This window comes from Tenrec ecaudatus, chromosome 5 (assembly GCF_050624435.1).
Source record: "Tenrec ecaudatus isolate mTenEca1 chromosome 5, mTenEca1.hap1, whole genome shotgun sequence".
Classification (NCBI taxonomy): Eukaryota; Metazoa; Chordata; class Mammalia; order Afrosoricida; family Tenrecidae; genus Tenrec; species Tenrec ecaudatus.
Window position 1 is genome coordinate 69,460,156 of NC_134534.1, and position 12,506 is coordinate 69,472,661.

General features: G+C 39.8%; 1 pseudogene; it reads left to right on the forward strand.

Moving 5' to 3' along the window:
* Positions 1-325: 325 nt before the first annotated feature.
* On the forward strand, positions 326-453 carry LOC142449630 (small nucleolar RNA SNORA14; annotated as a pseudogene).
* Positions 454-12,506: the final 12,053 nt, after the last annotated feature.

The window sequence follows — 12,506 nt, forward strand, 5'->3', positions numbered from 1 at the left end:
CTTTCCCCAGTTAAAACCAAAACCCAAACAAGAAAAACCTCCAAACTCACTCCATGAGGCAATGTTGTGGGTTTCCAAGACTGTAGCTATTTCCAGGAGTAGAAAGCCCCGCATTTTTCCCATGGAGCTGCCGATGGTTTTGAACTGAAGACCAGGGGGATCACAGTGCAACGTGTAACCAATACACAACCAGGGCTCCTGTGAGTTGGTGACAACTGCTGTTTATTGAAGGTAACTGACAATGGAACTAACTGGTCCTACTTTAACCATCAGTTTCAGTGAAAGGTGCCACATTGGCTTAGAGCCACCACAGAAGTGGCATGGCCAGCATTCTTAAACCCTCTTGGTTTTACTTACTTCCAAGATAAGGAATGAATGCTACAGAAATGGCAGGAGAGCCCAAAGGGCTGGGTCTCTCCTGTAGCTCTGCCTTATTTCATACCTGTGACACTTAAAAAAAAAAAAAAGAAGAAGAAGAAGTGGCATGGCACAAAAGACCATCAGTGATTCTGAGTTTTAGTCTTACTAGTGGATACTGGAGCAGCATCAGGGGGAAAATCTCTTTGGCGATGCTTTCACAGATTTATTCTGATTGTCAGAATTTCACACCTCTGGTCATTTATGAACCAATCACACCATGTTCAGAAAGCTGGATTAATCTGATGAGCCAAGCCTGGAACATAGGCTCATCGCTAAAGCTAGAACATAGGTTTGGCAAATTATCACTGAATAATATTGTTGGAGCCTGGTGGATGGTTATGCATTGGGTTGCCATCCCCATGGTTGGCAGTCCTATACCACCAGTAGCTCTGTGTGTGAAAGACTGGGCTTTCTCCTCCCATAAACCATGACAGTTTTGGAAACCCACAGGGGGTCATTCTGAGTCAGCAATCACTTGAAGTCAGAGTTTGCAGTCAGATTGTTGTTGGGGGTCATGGAGTTGGTTCCCACTCATAGTAACATATGTGCAATTGAACAGAGGCCCTTATCTTGAGCCACCCTCACGATCCTTGCTGTGTTTGAACCTGTTGTTGCAGTCACTGTGTTCATTCATCTCATTGATGGTCTTTACGAACCAGTGATTAAGATGAAGACCATTGTTACTGTGAGGCGCCCTCCAGTCCATTCTGATTCACAGCAGCCCATCTGGACTCAGAATTAAGCACGTCATGTTCCTGTGGCCACACTCACAATTGTTGTTGTTTGAGCTTAATTTGCAGCCACTGTGCCACTCCATTTCCTTGAGAAGAGTCTTCTTTTTTATATATGCTCTGCTTTGAGAAGCCTGATGCCCTCTCCAGGGATGCTTTTGTCTGATGATGTGTCTGTGGTAGTTGCATCATTTCCTGTCAACTTGTGAACAGATGGAGTCTAGCCTATCAATCAGGTATCAGCTTGATGAACTCATTTGGAGGCGCCAGGGAGATAAAAAGCTCATGGAGGCCAGATATACATGCAATCTCTGCTTCATGTTCCACTGACAAGACACATGTAGCTATCTACTGTAGAGCTCCATGAGCAAGAGCCTTGGAGCTGGAGGAGTCACACAGAGATACTTGCCAGTACTGAGATGCTTCCACTGCCACTGGATCCACAAGACTTTCCACCCACTGGCCTGTGATCTTCCTGCATTCTATGTCATTGCATGTTTTGTGTGAGTCTGAAAAGCAATTCATAAATTGGTATTGGACATACAGGCTGATATCAGACTTATGGACTTGATCTGGACTGGGCTGGGATGTTTTCTTAATGTACAATTGCTCCTTTATATAAAGCTCTCTCTTATATACACATATGAGCATCTCCCTAGATTTGTTTCTCTAGTTTACCCAGACTAACACAGAGTCCAAATGACGGTGAGATGATTCTCACCAACTCTGGCTGTACTTCCAAGAAAGATCTGCTGCTGCTTCTGGCAGTCCATGCTTCCTCTGGGGATTCATGATACTTTCCTGACCCACACCGTAATTCATATGCATCAATTCTGCAGTTTACCTTATTCCCTCTCCACCTTTAACACGTATGTGTTGTTGCTAGATGCCATCGTGTCAGTTCTGACCCGTAGTGACTCAATGAATGATGGAAACACTTCCTAGTCCTGCACCGTCCTCACAATGGTTCCTATGTTTGAGCCCCTTGTTGGAGCCACGGTGTCCATACATTTTGCCAAAGACCTTCCTTTCTTTCACTGTCTCTCTGCTTTATCAAGCATGATGTCCTTCTCTAGAGACTTGTCTCTCCTGACAACACGTCCAAAGAACATGAGAAGTCTTGCCATCCTTGCCTCTAAGGAGCACTCTGGCCTTACTTCTTTGAAGACAGATCAGGTTGTCCTATAATAGTCCATAGTACTTTCAATATTCCTTGTCATCTCGCAATTCAAAGGAATCAATTTTCTTCATTCTTCTTTATTCAGTGTCCAACTTTCACATGCATATGAGGCAATTGAAAATACCCTGAGTTGGTTCAGGCACACCTTAGCCCTCAAAGTAACATCCTTGCCTTTCAGTACTCTAAAGAAGTGTTATGCACCAGTCTATTCTTTGATCTCTTGGCTGCTGCTACCATGAGCATTGATTGTGGATTCAAGCAAGTCAAATCCTTGACAATGTCAATCTTTTCTCAATTTATCATGATGCTACCTAGTGATTCAGTTTTGAGGATTTGGGTTTTCTTTACATTACGTTGTAATACATATTGAAGACTGCAGTTCTTGATCTTCATCAGCAAGAGCTTTAAGTTCTTCACTTTCAACAAGCAAGGGTGTGCCAGCTGCACATCAAATGTTGAGAAGCCTTCCTCTTATCCTGATGCTGCACTGAACACCTTATGCATAACATGTGTGAGGTGATTGAAAATACCGAGGCTTGTGTCAGGTGTATCTTAGTCCTCAAATTGACATTCTCACTTTTTAACACTTAAAGTCTTGTGAAGTAAATTTGCCCAGTGCAATACATTATTTGATTTCTTGACTATTTTTTCCATCAGCATTGATTGTAGTTCAAGCAAAAGAAAATCCTGGCAACTTTGATCTTTTCTTCATTTTTCATGATGATGTTTGTTCAATGTGTTCCAGTTGTGAGACTATTTTTTTTTTACATTGAATTGCAATCCATACTGCAGGCTGAAGTCTTTGATATTCAAGTGTTTCACATCCCCTTTGATTTCAGGGAGCATCAATTTATCATCTGTATTAAGATTATCAGTGTTAAAAAAATAGTAGACTGGAATTTAGAAGACCAGACTCTTTGCTTATTAGATGAATTAGCTGATTACTTGTAAGCAGTTTAAAATCTGTGAAATGGCATGATTGCTATTTCACTTATCAATTACGTGCCATCTGTTGATGTATCCTCAAACTAGATCGCTAGGTGGGATCACCCTCTGACCCAAGATACTTTAAACATTTTCACTAGATCTCTGGATCTCTTGATCTACCTTTACCTGTCTCCAGTCTGCTGTGGGGTATAGGAGGTGGCTGCTTTTTGGAATGCATGGCTGCTGCTTTCTGGTCTCCATTAAACTGGTCAATGAAACTTAATGGGGCTGATTGTAGAGAAGGTGGAAAGAAAACAATGCATTCATCCCTTTGCTCTATTTGTCTTGAAAAGTGAGGTTCTTTTTTATTTTGGAAAATTAGTTGTAGTAAATATATACATATGTGTCTATCTATCTATCTATCTATCTATCTATCTATCTATCTATCTATCTATCTATCTATCTATCTATCTATCATCTATATATATATCTGATGCCCAGAACTCTTGCCTCAAGACACAGCTAAAGGAGTCTCTCGGGGGGTCACTGCTGCCTTCCCTTATTTCTTACATCTAGGGTGATAGAAGTTTACCTCTCTAATATTAGTTGACCTCAGTTACTCTACCATCTCTTGCTGGTCTCTTCTATGCCGCTCATATCTTTGTAAATAGTTTCTTCTGTAAAGTCTGTTCAGTCACCTCTTTTGAAGACACCACATAATTTGTGCTGGGGTCTCTGACTAATACAAATATAAACAAATTCCCAAATGCATTGTTGGTATCTCAAAATGAATGGCAACATTATTTAAAATATTATCATTATTTTGCGTTTTTTCCTTAAAAAATCATTTTATTAGGAGCTCTTACCGATATTATAATAATAATCCATAATTCAATTAGAGCAAACATAATTGTATAATTACTGCCAACATGATTTTCAAAGAATTTTCTTCTTCTTTACCCCTTTGATAGCAGCTCCCTTTTATCCTTTTCCTTCCCCATCTTATCCCCCCACGAACCCTTATTGTTTAAAAATATTTTATTTATTAAAAAAATTCAAACCATTATTCTTATATTATAAATAGTTTTTTTTCATGTCAGGTGAAATTCCCACACTGTGTCTCCGGTGCTGTCCCCTGTATCGCCCTTAGCCACTGAGTGACATCATTTCTCATAGTGGGGCCAGCCATGTTGTTCTTTCTGTGGACTGGCTGCTCTACTCAGGAATATCATCCTCACAGCCTGGTGGGCCAGGCTGTGTTCCACTCTCTCCTCCTGCCCCTTCCTCTGCTCCCGTGTGTTCTGATCAGATATGTCCATCTCCCGGAGCTGCAGAGTCAATGTCGTCCTTTGGAACAAATTCTTTTTGGGGGAGGGGCAGGAATCCACTTAATTTATGGTGCTGGGGCCAGCTTCCCAGACCTCTCCACTGGTTCCCTACTCCACACCGGGATATTGCATTCATACCTTGCGGCACTGGGTTGAAGTCTGGTCCCACTTTCCCTGTGGAGATATAAACAATACCCTCCCCTTGGGTGGATTAGTGCCCCATGCCCCCACTTCCCTTTTCTTCCTTATATTCATCCTTTTATTTTCCTTTCCCCACCTCCTCCACCATTGTCTACCATGTGCATCCCTGGTTTTGGTATGGTCTCTGCCATACTACACAGTCTTCAATAGTTTTTTTTCTTTTTGCCATATACTTATTAGGAGACATGACCGGGGAGGGAAGCTGCTAACAACTTTCTGTAACTTCTTGTAACTTGATCCAATGACTAGATGAGTCACAAGACATACAATTTTTTTTCAATTATCCTTGGAAAGTTAAGCACATCAATTCAACTCAAGAGTGTTTCTTCTCTTAATTTGATGCAATCCACCTTAAATATCTTGATGGCATATTCAACTGTTTACTCGCTTTTACCTTCACATTTTACTGATTATCAAATTTTGCCAATTTTTTTCTCTGAAATATCTTTAAAATATATTATTATTAATACTTAAATTTCCCCTCTGTATCTTTAGCTTCAATTCTATTTTTAAAAATACTATCATAATCATACCTTACTATTGTTCCTCCTCCAATACAGATTTGGTTGACTCTTGGTTCATACAAGGTAAGTCTGAGTTCCTTCTTAATGCTTTGAATACTTTTCACGATATGGATTAACTCTACTTTTTATAACTATATGCTGTGAACAATTCATTGAATATCCAATTCTCCTTTATGTCTCCATATCTTTGCATCTATTATTTCCTTTGTGGAAATACTCTTGTCCTACTCTACCTAACCCATTCCTGAAATCTTCGTTTCTACTGTATCTGTTTGTGGATCATTAGTGATATTCTCATTAGTTATTTGTTCATATATCAAAAACATACCATAAGCACATTTATAACACAGCCATGTCCTTGCAATGTGATTACTAGTTATAAACATCTGCTTCCCACCATGATGATTATCCCCTTATGGACAGGTGGTGAGGCGTTGCATTCATTAGAATGTTTATTTTAGATAGATAGTTACCTTTCCTATTTTTCATATTTCTGACATTCATATCACTGCATATCTTATTCACTGTCCTGGCCTCTCAATATTGATTATGAACAGGAAATACATTTTATAGCAAAGGAAATGGTACAAGCATGGAAGTAAGGATTATAAAATTATAAAAATATCAGCTATGTCTTCATGAGAATTTGAAGAAATGAAGATAAAATATTATCTTTTACATTTACCTCCTTGGTTTTAGATTCATATTGATGGTATATATATAAAAGCTCTGGTGGTGTAGTGGTTATGAGTTATATGGTTGGCAGTTTGAAACCACCAGCAGTTCTGTGGGAGAAAATCTGGACTTTCTACTATCATAAACAGTGATAGTCTCAGAAACCCAGTGGAGGTTTGCTATATGTCAGCAGTGCCTCAATGGCAGTAAGTAGATAGATCGATGATAGATAGTAGATAAATAGATAGATAGATAGATGATAGGTAGATAAAGTTTTTTGGTACATTTTTGTGTATATGAAACCCATGCTAGGTAGATCTATAGAGATAGTAACTGGATTAATGGTTTCTTGGGGGACATAGGAGGAGAAGTTGGGGGAAATGGAGAACTGACAACAGTGAGGACAAGAAAGAAGAAAATGTTCTCAAACTGATTTTGGTGATGATTGTACAACTCTTCTTGATATTACTGAAGTGCTGAATTGTATGCATTTGAATTATATGCCAGTAAAATTGTTTTGAAAGTATTTAGAGAATGAGTGGCACAAATGGTTAATCTTGACTACTCACTCTAGGACCGTAGTTCACATCCACTCGGGGGAAACTCAGCAGAAATCTACTTCCAAAAAATCAAGCCTTAAAGACCTTATGTGCAGTTCTACTTTGAAACAACTTATCTACTTGAAAGCAATTGATCTGATACAGAAATGCGTATCTATACATTTCCTTTCCTTTCTACTCTATATGGGATGAATGTGAAGTGGTATTTGGTCACTTAGTATGACTTATGTTAATCAAAAAGAGCATGACTAAAACAGAGTGAAATGAGTCTCTATTAGTTGGTAAGTCACTATCTAATAAAGAAGATATTAGAAAAACATTTTCATGTTGAGTTAATTTTTCTTTCTTAAAAAAAAATCATTTTATTGGGGGCTTGTACAACTCTTGTCACAATCCATACATCCATCCATTGTGTCAAGCACATTTGTACATTTGTTGCCATCATCATTCTCAAACCATGTTCTTTCTGCTTGAGCCCTTGGTATCAGCTCACTTTTTTTTTTCTATAAAAGCAAATTCTCCCTGGAGGTGAAAAGGACAGCTGAAAATTAAATAGTCCACTCCCTGAATGTAAATTGTGAGTTGTTCATCAAACTTTGATAGATATCTTCTGTGGGCAACTGTGTAAAGTAGGTATTTTCTATCACCTTCTATGTTTTTTTTCCCATCTTGATATAAATTCCTAGTATAAACTTGTCAATAGACAATGGATATTTGTAAACGTTTACTTCCATTGAATAGTAATAGCAACCAGAGCACACAATGGGAGTGCCATTGATATGGTATAGAATCCACCTGGTATTTTTCTGAGTATTTATTGCAAAGACCAATTTCTTGTGCTTTGGTGGATTTCAGATCTCTAAAATAGAGCAAAATGGTACAAACCATCAATATCTACATAACACATAATTTTTCTGGGTTTTGACAAATGACTGGATGCTTAAGTCCACCAGGAATGTCCAATAGTGCATAATACATATTTCAGGTGATATTTGCAAGAACCACTTTGCATTTTTTTCTAGTCACTTGCTAATTTTAAAACTTATTTTTAAAATTGTCATTAGGTGGAGAGGGATTACATTTCAGACCATCAGCTCTGCATTCAACAGTACAAACTACTCAAAATCCCCTCCCCATATTCTATCCTGACTGATTTCTCCCTCTTACTGATCTCCATCCCCCGTTCACCCAAGTCAATACCTGTCAACCTTTTAGTCCATTGTGTCATATTCTGATTATTGACCTCCATCTCTTGGGAAACTCCAAGTCTGTTCTCTTTGACATTCAAGACACTGTCTTGGTTTTTATTTTAATTTTTGGTTTTTATTCTTTTAGTTGTGACCTCACACAATATTTGTCTTTTAATGATTAACTAACTTCACTCAGCACAATGTTCATCCAAGTCAGGACGTGATTTTTGGTTTCATCATTGTTTTGTAGAGATCCATGGTATTCCATTGTGTATACATGCCAAAGTTTCTTTATATATTCTTCTACTGATGAACATTTGGGAAGTTTCTAACTTCTTGCTATTGTGAATAGCAAGAACATGAGAATGAGTATGTCTGTTTTATGGTTTACTTTTCTAAGAAACAGTTTTATTGGCACTTTGTCCACATGTCATACAATTCCATAATTCAATCAGATCAAGAAAAGTTGCACAATCATCACCACAATCAATTGTAGAACATTTTCTTCATTTTGATATTCATTAATATTCATGCAATTGAAAAATGTATGGCAAAAATATACACAAAAATTTTCCCCAATTCAACAACTTCTACATGTATATTTCAGTGCCATTGATTATAGTCTTTGTGAGTATAATTAATGTACATCCACATCTAAATTAATCCACCACTATTAACATAAGTCAATGCCCCCTTAACATTCCTCTTTCACCCTTGGGAACCATTGGTCATTTGGGTTCTTTTCTTTCTTTCTTTTTAAAAGTAGTTTTCTTGATAATATTATTCGATAGTTCATTGCTTTTTAAAAGTTGTATATGCAGCATCACAATCAGTTCTAATGCTCCCTCTCCCATTGTTTAGTTTTCACCTTATATATTGGCTCAGCTAGAATTTCACAGAGGCTGAAACAATTGGCTCACTAAGAAAAATTGTGAAAAAATAAATAAATAAAAATTGTGAAGATGGCCCAGGACCCGGCAGTGTTTCTTTCTGTTGTTCATAGTTACTGGGAGCCAGAACCCACTAGACAGCACCTATCAACAGCAACATGGATTTTTGATTCCCAGTTGTCTTTTGTAACAGATGTGCCCCTTGCAATACATCACTTAGTTTCTTTATAGGCCTTTCTATAGACATTGATTACGGATTAAAAAAATCCTTTACAATTTCAATCCTTCCTTCAAATGTCAAGTTCAGTGCTCTCCTCCAGGGTTTTGTCCTCACGGTTCTTCACTGTCTTGGTAGCTCTCCAGTGACTTCAAATAATATATTTTAAATATAAACAGCTTCTTATAGTAGGTTTGTCCAAACTACTTAGTTTGAGCTTGTCAATAGCAGAAACCTCACATATGTTTTCTATAATGAATCTACATTTCTGAGAAGGTATGCCCAAAGGTTGTACATATTTATAGGCTCACTTGCAGTGTATGAAAGTTTCAATCTCTCCACACCTCCAGCATTTGCGGTTTTCTGTTTCTTTGAATTGGGCTGTAATTGTTTGTGAAAGGTGATATCTCATTGTTGTTTTATGATTTGCCAGATCTGAGAAGTCTCCATGCTTCCTATATTTCCCCAAAGACAGTCGTTCCCGTTTTTTAAAAAAGTCCTCAGTAATGAGAAAGTATTTTGCATACCGGAAATATTAAACAACACAGTGACAATTCTATCCATTAACCGCAAATAGTGGTGGAACACAGATATGGTAATGAGCCTTGTTGTTTTTGTCATCTTTGATAGGTGCCTTCAATGTGGTGCTGACTCAGAGCAACTCCTTGAAAAACAGAACATAGCACTGTTCAGTCTTGTACCACCCTCATAATTATTCTTATGTTTACACCCATTGTTGCCTGTGCTGGGTTCATCCATCTTGTCAAAGATCTTCTTGTTCTCTGCCCCTGCACTTTACCAAGCACGATATCCTTTTCCAAGTACTAGTCTCTCCTGGCAACATGCCCAGAGTTAGTAAGACATGGGCTTACTATCCATGCCTCTAAAGGAACACTCTGGTTGTACTTCTTTTTTTAAAAAAATCATTTTATTAGGGGCTCATACAACTCTTATCACAATCCATACATATATCAATTGTGTAAAGCACCTTTGTACATTCATTGCCCTCATCAATCTCAAAACATTTGCTCCCCACTTAAGCCCCTGACATCAGCTCTTCATTTTTCCCCTCCCTCCCCACTCCTGCTTCCCTCATGAACCCTTGATAATTTATAAATAATTGTTTTGTCATACCTTGCCCTGTCCAATGTCTCCCTTCACCCACTTCCCTGTTGTCCATGCCCCAGGGAGGAGGTTATATGTAGATCCTTTAAATTGGTCCCCTCTGTCCAACCCACCCTCCCTCTACCCTCCCAGTATTACCACTCACACCACTGGTCCTGAAGGATCATCTACTCCGGACCCCCTGCTCTCCCAGCTCCTATCAACATCAGTGTACATCCTCTGGTCTAGCCAGACTTGCAAGGTAGAATTGGGATCATGATAGTGGGGGCAGGGGGTGGGTGGGAGGAAGCATTTAGGAACTAAAGGAAAGTTGTGTGTTTCGTCGTTGCTACATCACATCCTGATTGGCTCATCTCCTCCTCAAGACCCTTCTGTAAGGGCTTGTCCACTGGCCTACAGATGGGCTTTGGGTCTCCACTCCTCACTCCCTGCCTCATTCACTATGATAAGATTTTTTTGTCCTGATGATGCCTGATACCCGATCCCTTCGAAACCTTGTGATCACACAGGCTGGTGTGCTTCTGCCATGTGGGCTTTGTTGCTTCTGAGTAGATGGTCACTTGTTAACCTTCAACCCTTTCAGACCCCCAGATGCTATATCTTTTGATAGCCGGGCACCATCAGCTTTCTTCACCACATTTGTTTATTCACCTGTTTTGTCTCTAGCGGTTGTGTCGGGAAGGTGAGCATCATAGAATGCCAATTTAATAGAAGGACGTATTCTTGCATTGAGGGAGCACTTGAGTGGAGGCCCAATGTCCTTCTGATACCTTAATAGTAAACCTATAAATATATGCACATAGATCTATTTCCCCATCCTAATATATAAATATGTTTACATATGTACATGTCTTTATATAGACCTGTATAAATGCCCTTTGCCTCCCAGCTCTTTCCTCTATTTCCTTTGACTTTCCTCCTGTCTCACTATCATGCTCAGTCCCCACCAGGGTTTCAGCAATTCCTCTTGGTTACATTACCCTTGATCATACCCTACCAGATCTCCCACACCCTTCTCACCACCGATTTCGGTCACTTGTTGTTCCCTGTCCCTGGGTTTGTTAACACCACTACCTTTTCCCCCACCTCCCCCTTTCCTATGTCCCTCTGGAAATGTCGGTCCCATTGTTTTCTCCTCCAGATTGTTCATCCAGCCTATCTTATTTAGACAGACCTGCGGAGATAATAACATGTACAAAAACAAGACAGAGCAAAACCAAGCAACAATATACAACAAAACAACAATAACAAACCAATGACAAAATAAAACACAACAAAACAAATCACAAGAAAGAAAAGCTTGTAGTTAGTTCAAGGATTGTTTCTTGGCTTTTAGGAATGTTTTCCTGTCCAGTCTGTTGGGGAACCATGCCCTGGCCCCAAAGTACACCTTCAGCATTCCCTGGGGATCTTGCCACTCTATTCCCTTGCTGGTCTGTTGTACCCCTTAGTTTTTGGCCTTGGTGTGGCGGGATCAGATCGGGTGCAATTCCTACACTGTGTCTCTGGTGTTGCCCCCTTTAGGGCTATGGGTCAGTGATGGGCACCATGTTTCATAGTGGGAACGGCCATGTGGTCCTCTCTGTCGACTGGCTGCTCTAATTGAGAACATCGTCCTCATGGCCTACTCGGCCATCATGTGCTTCACTCTCTCCTCCTACCCCTTCATCTTCTCCCGTTTGCTCTGATCTGATATGTCCCTCTCCCGGAGCTGCATATTCAATGCCGTCTTTTGAAATCACTTCTTCTGGGGGAAGGGGCAGGTGTCCACTTAATAGTTGGGCTTGGGGCCTGCCCCCAGACCTCTCACTGGTTCCCTACTCCACACTGGCATGTTGCATTCACATCTTGGATCACTGGGTGAAGTCTGGTCCCTCTCCCTGTGGAGATATAAACAGTACCCTTACCTTGGGTGGGATAGTGCCCTGTGTCCCCGCTACCCATTTCTTTTGTATAATTATTGTTTTTCCCTTTCCCCACCTCCTTTTTAGTTGTATACCATGTGTACCCCTGTATTTGGTCTGGTCCCTGTCATATTACCTGGTCCTCAGCCCAGGAAATGTTTGTATACAGAACCTTTTTCCCTATGCTCCTTTTGCCTTTTTATTTTTAAAAGCTTACCTCAGCGGACTCATGCTGTATTTTTCCTTTTGTGCTTGGCTTACTTCGCTTAGCATGATTTCCTCCAGTTCTTCCCATGCAACGACATGCTTCATAAGTCCGTCACTGCTTTAGAGTGATGCGCAGTACTCCGTTGTATGTATGTACCACAGCTTTTCAATCCCCTCATCAGTGGATGGAAATTTGGGTTGTTTCCAATTCCTTTCAATTGTGAACTGTGCTGCAATGAACATTGGAGCACAGATGTCTGGCCTTGGTTTGTTTCTTGCCCCTTCTTGGTATATTCCCTATAGGGGGATTGCTGGCTCATATGGTAAGTTAATTTCCATCTGTTTTAGATATCGCCAGTTCGATTTCCATAGTGACTGTACATATCTCCAGGTCCACCAGCCGTGGATGAGAGTTCCTGTCTCCACA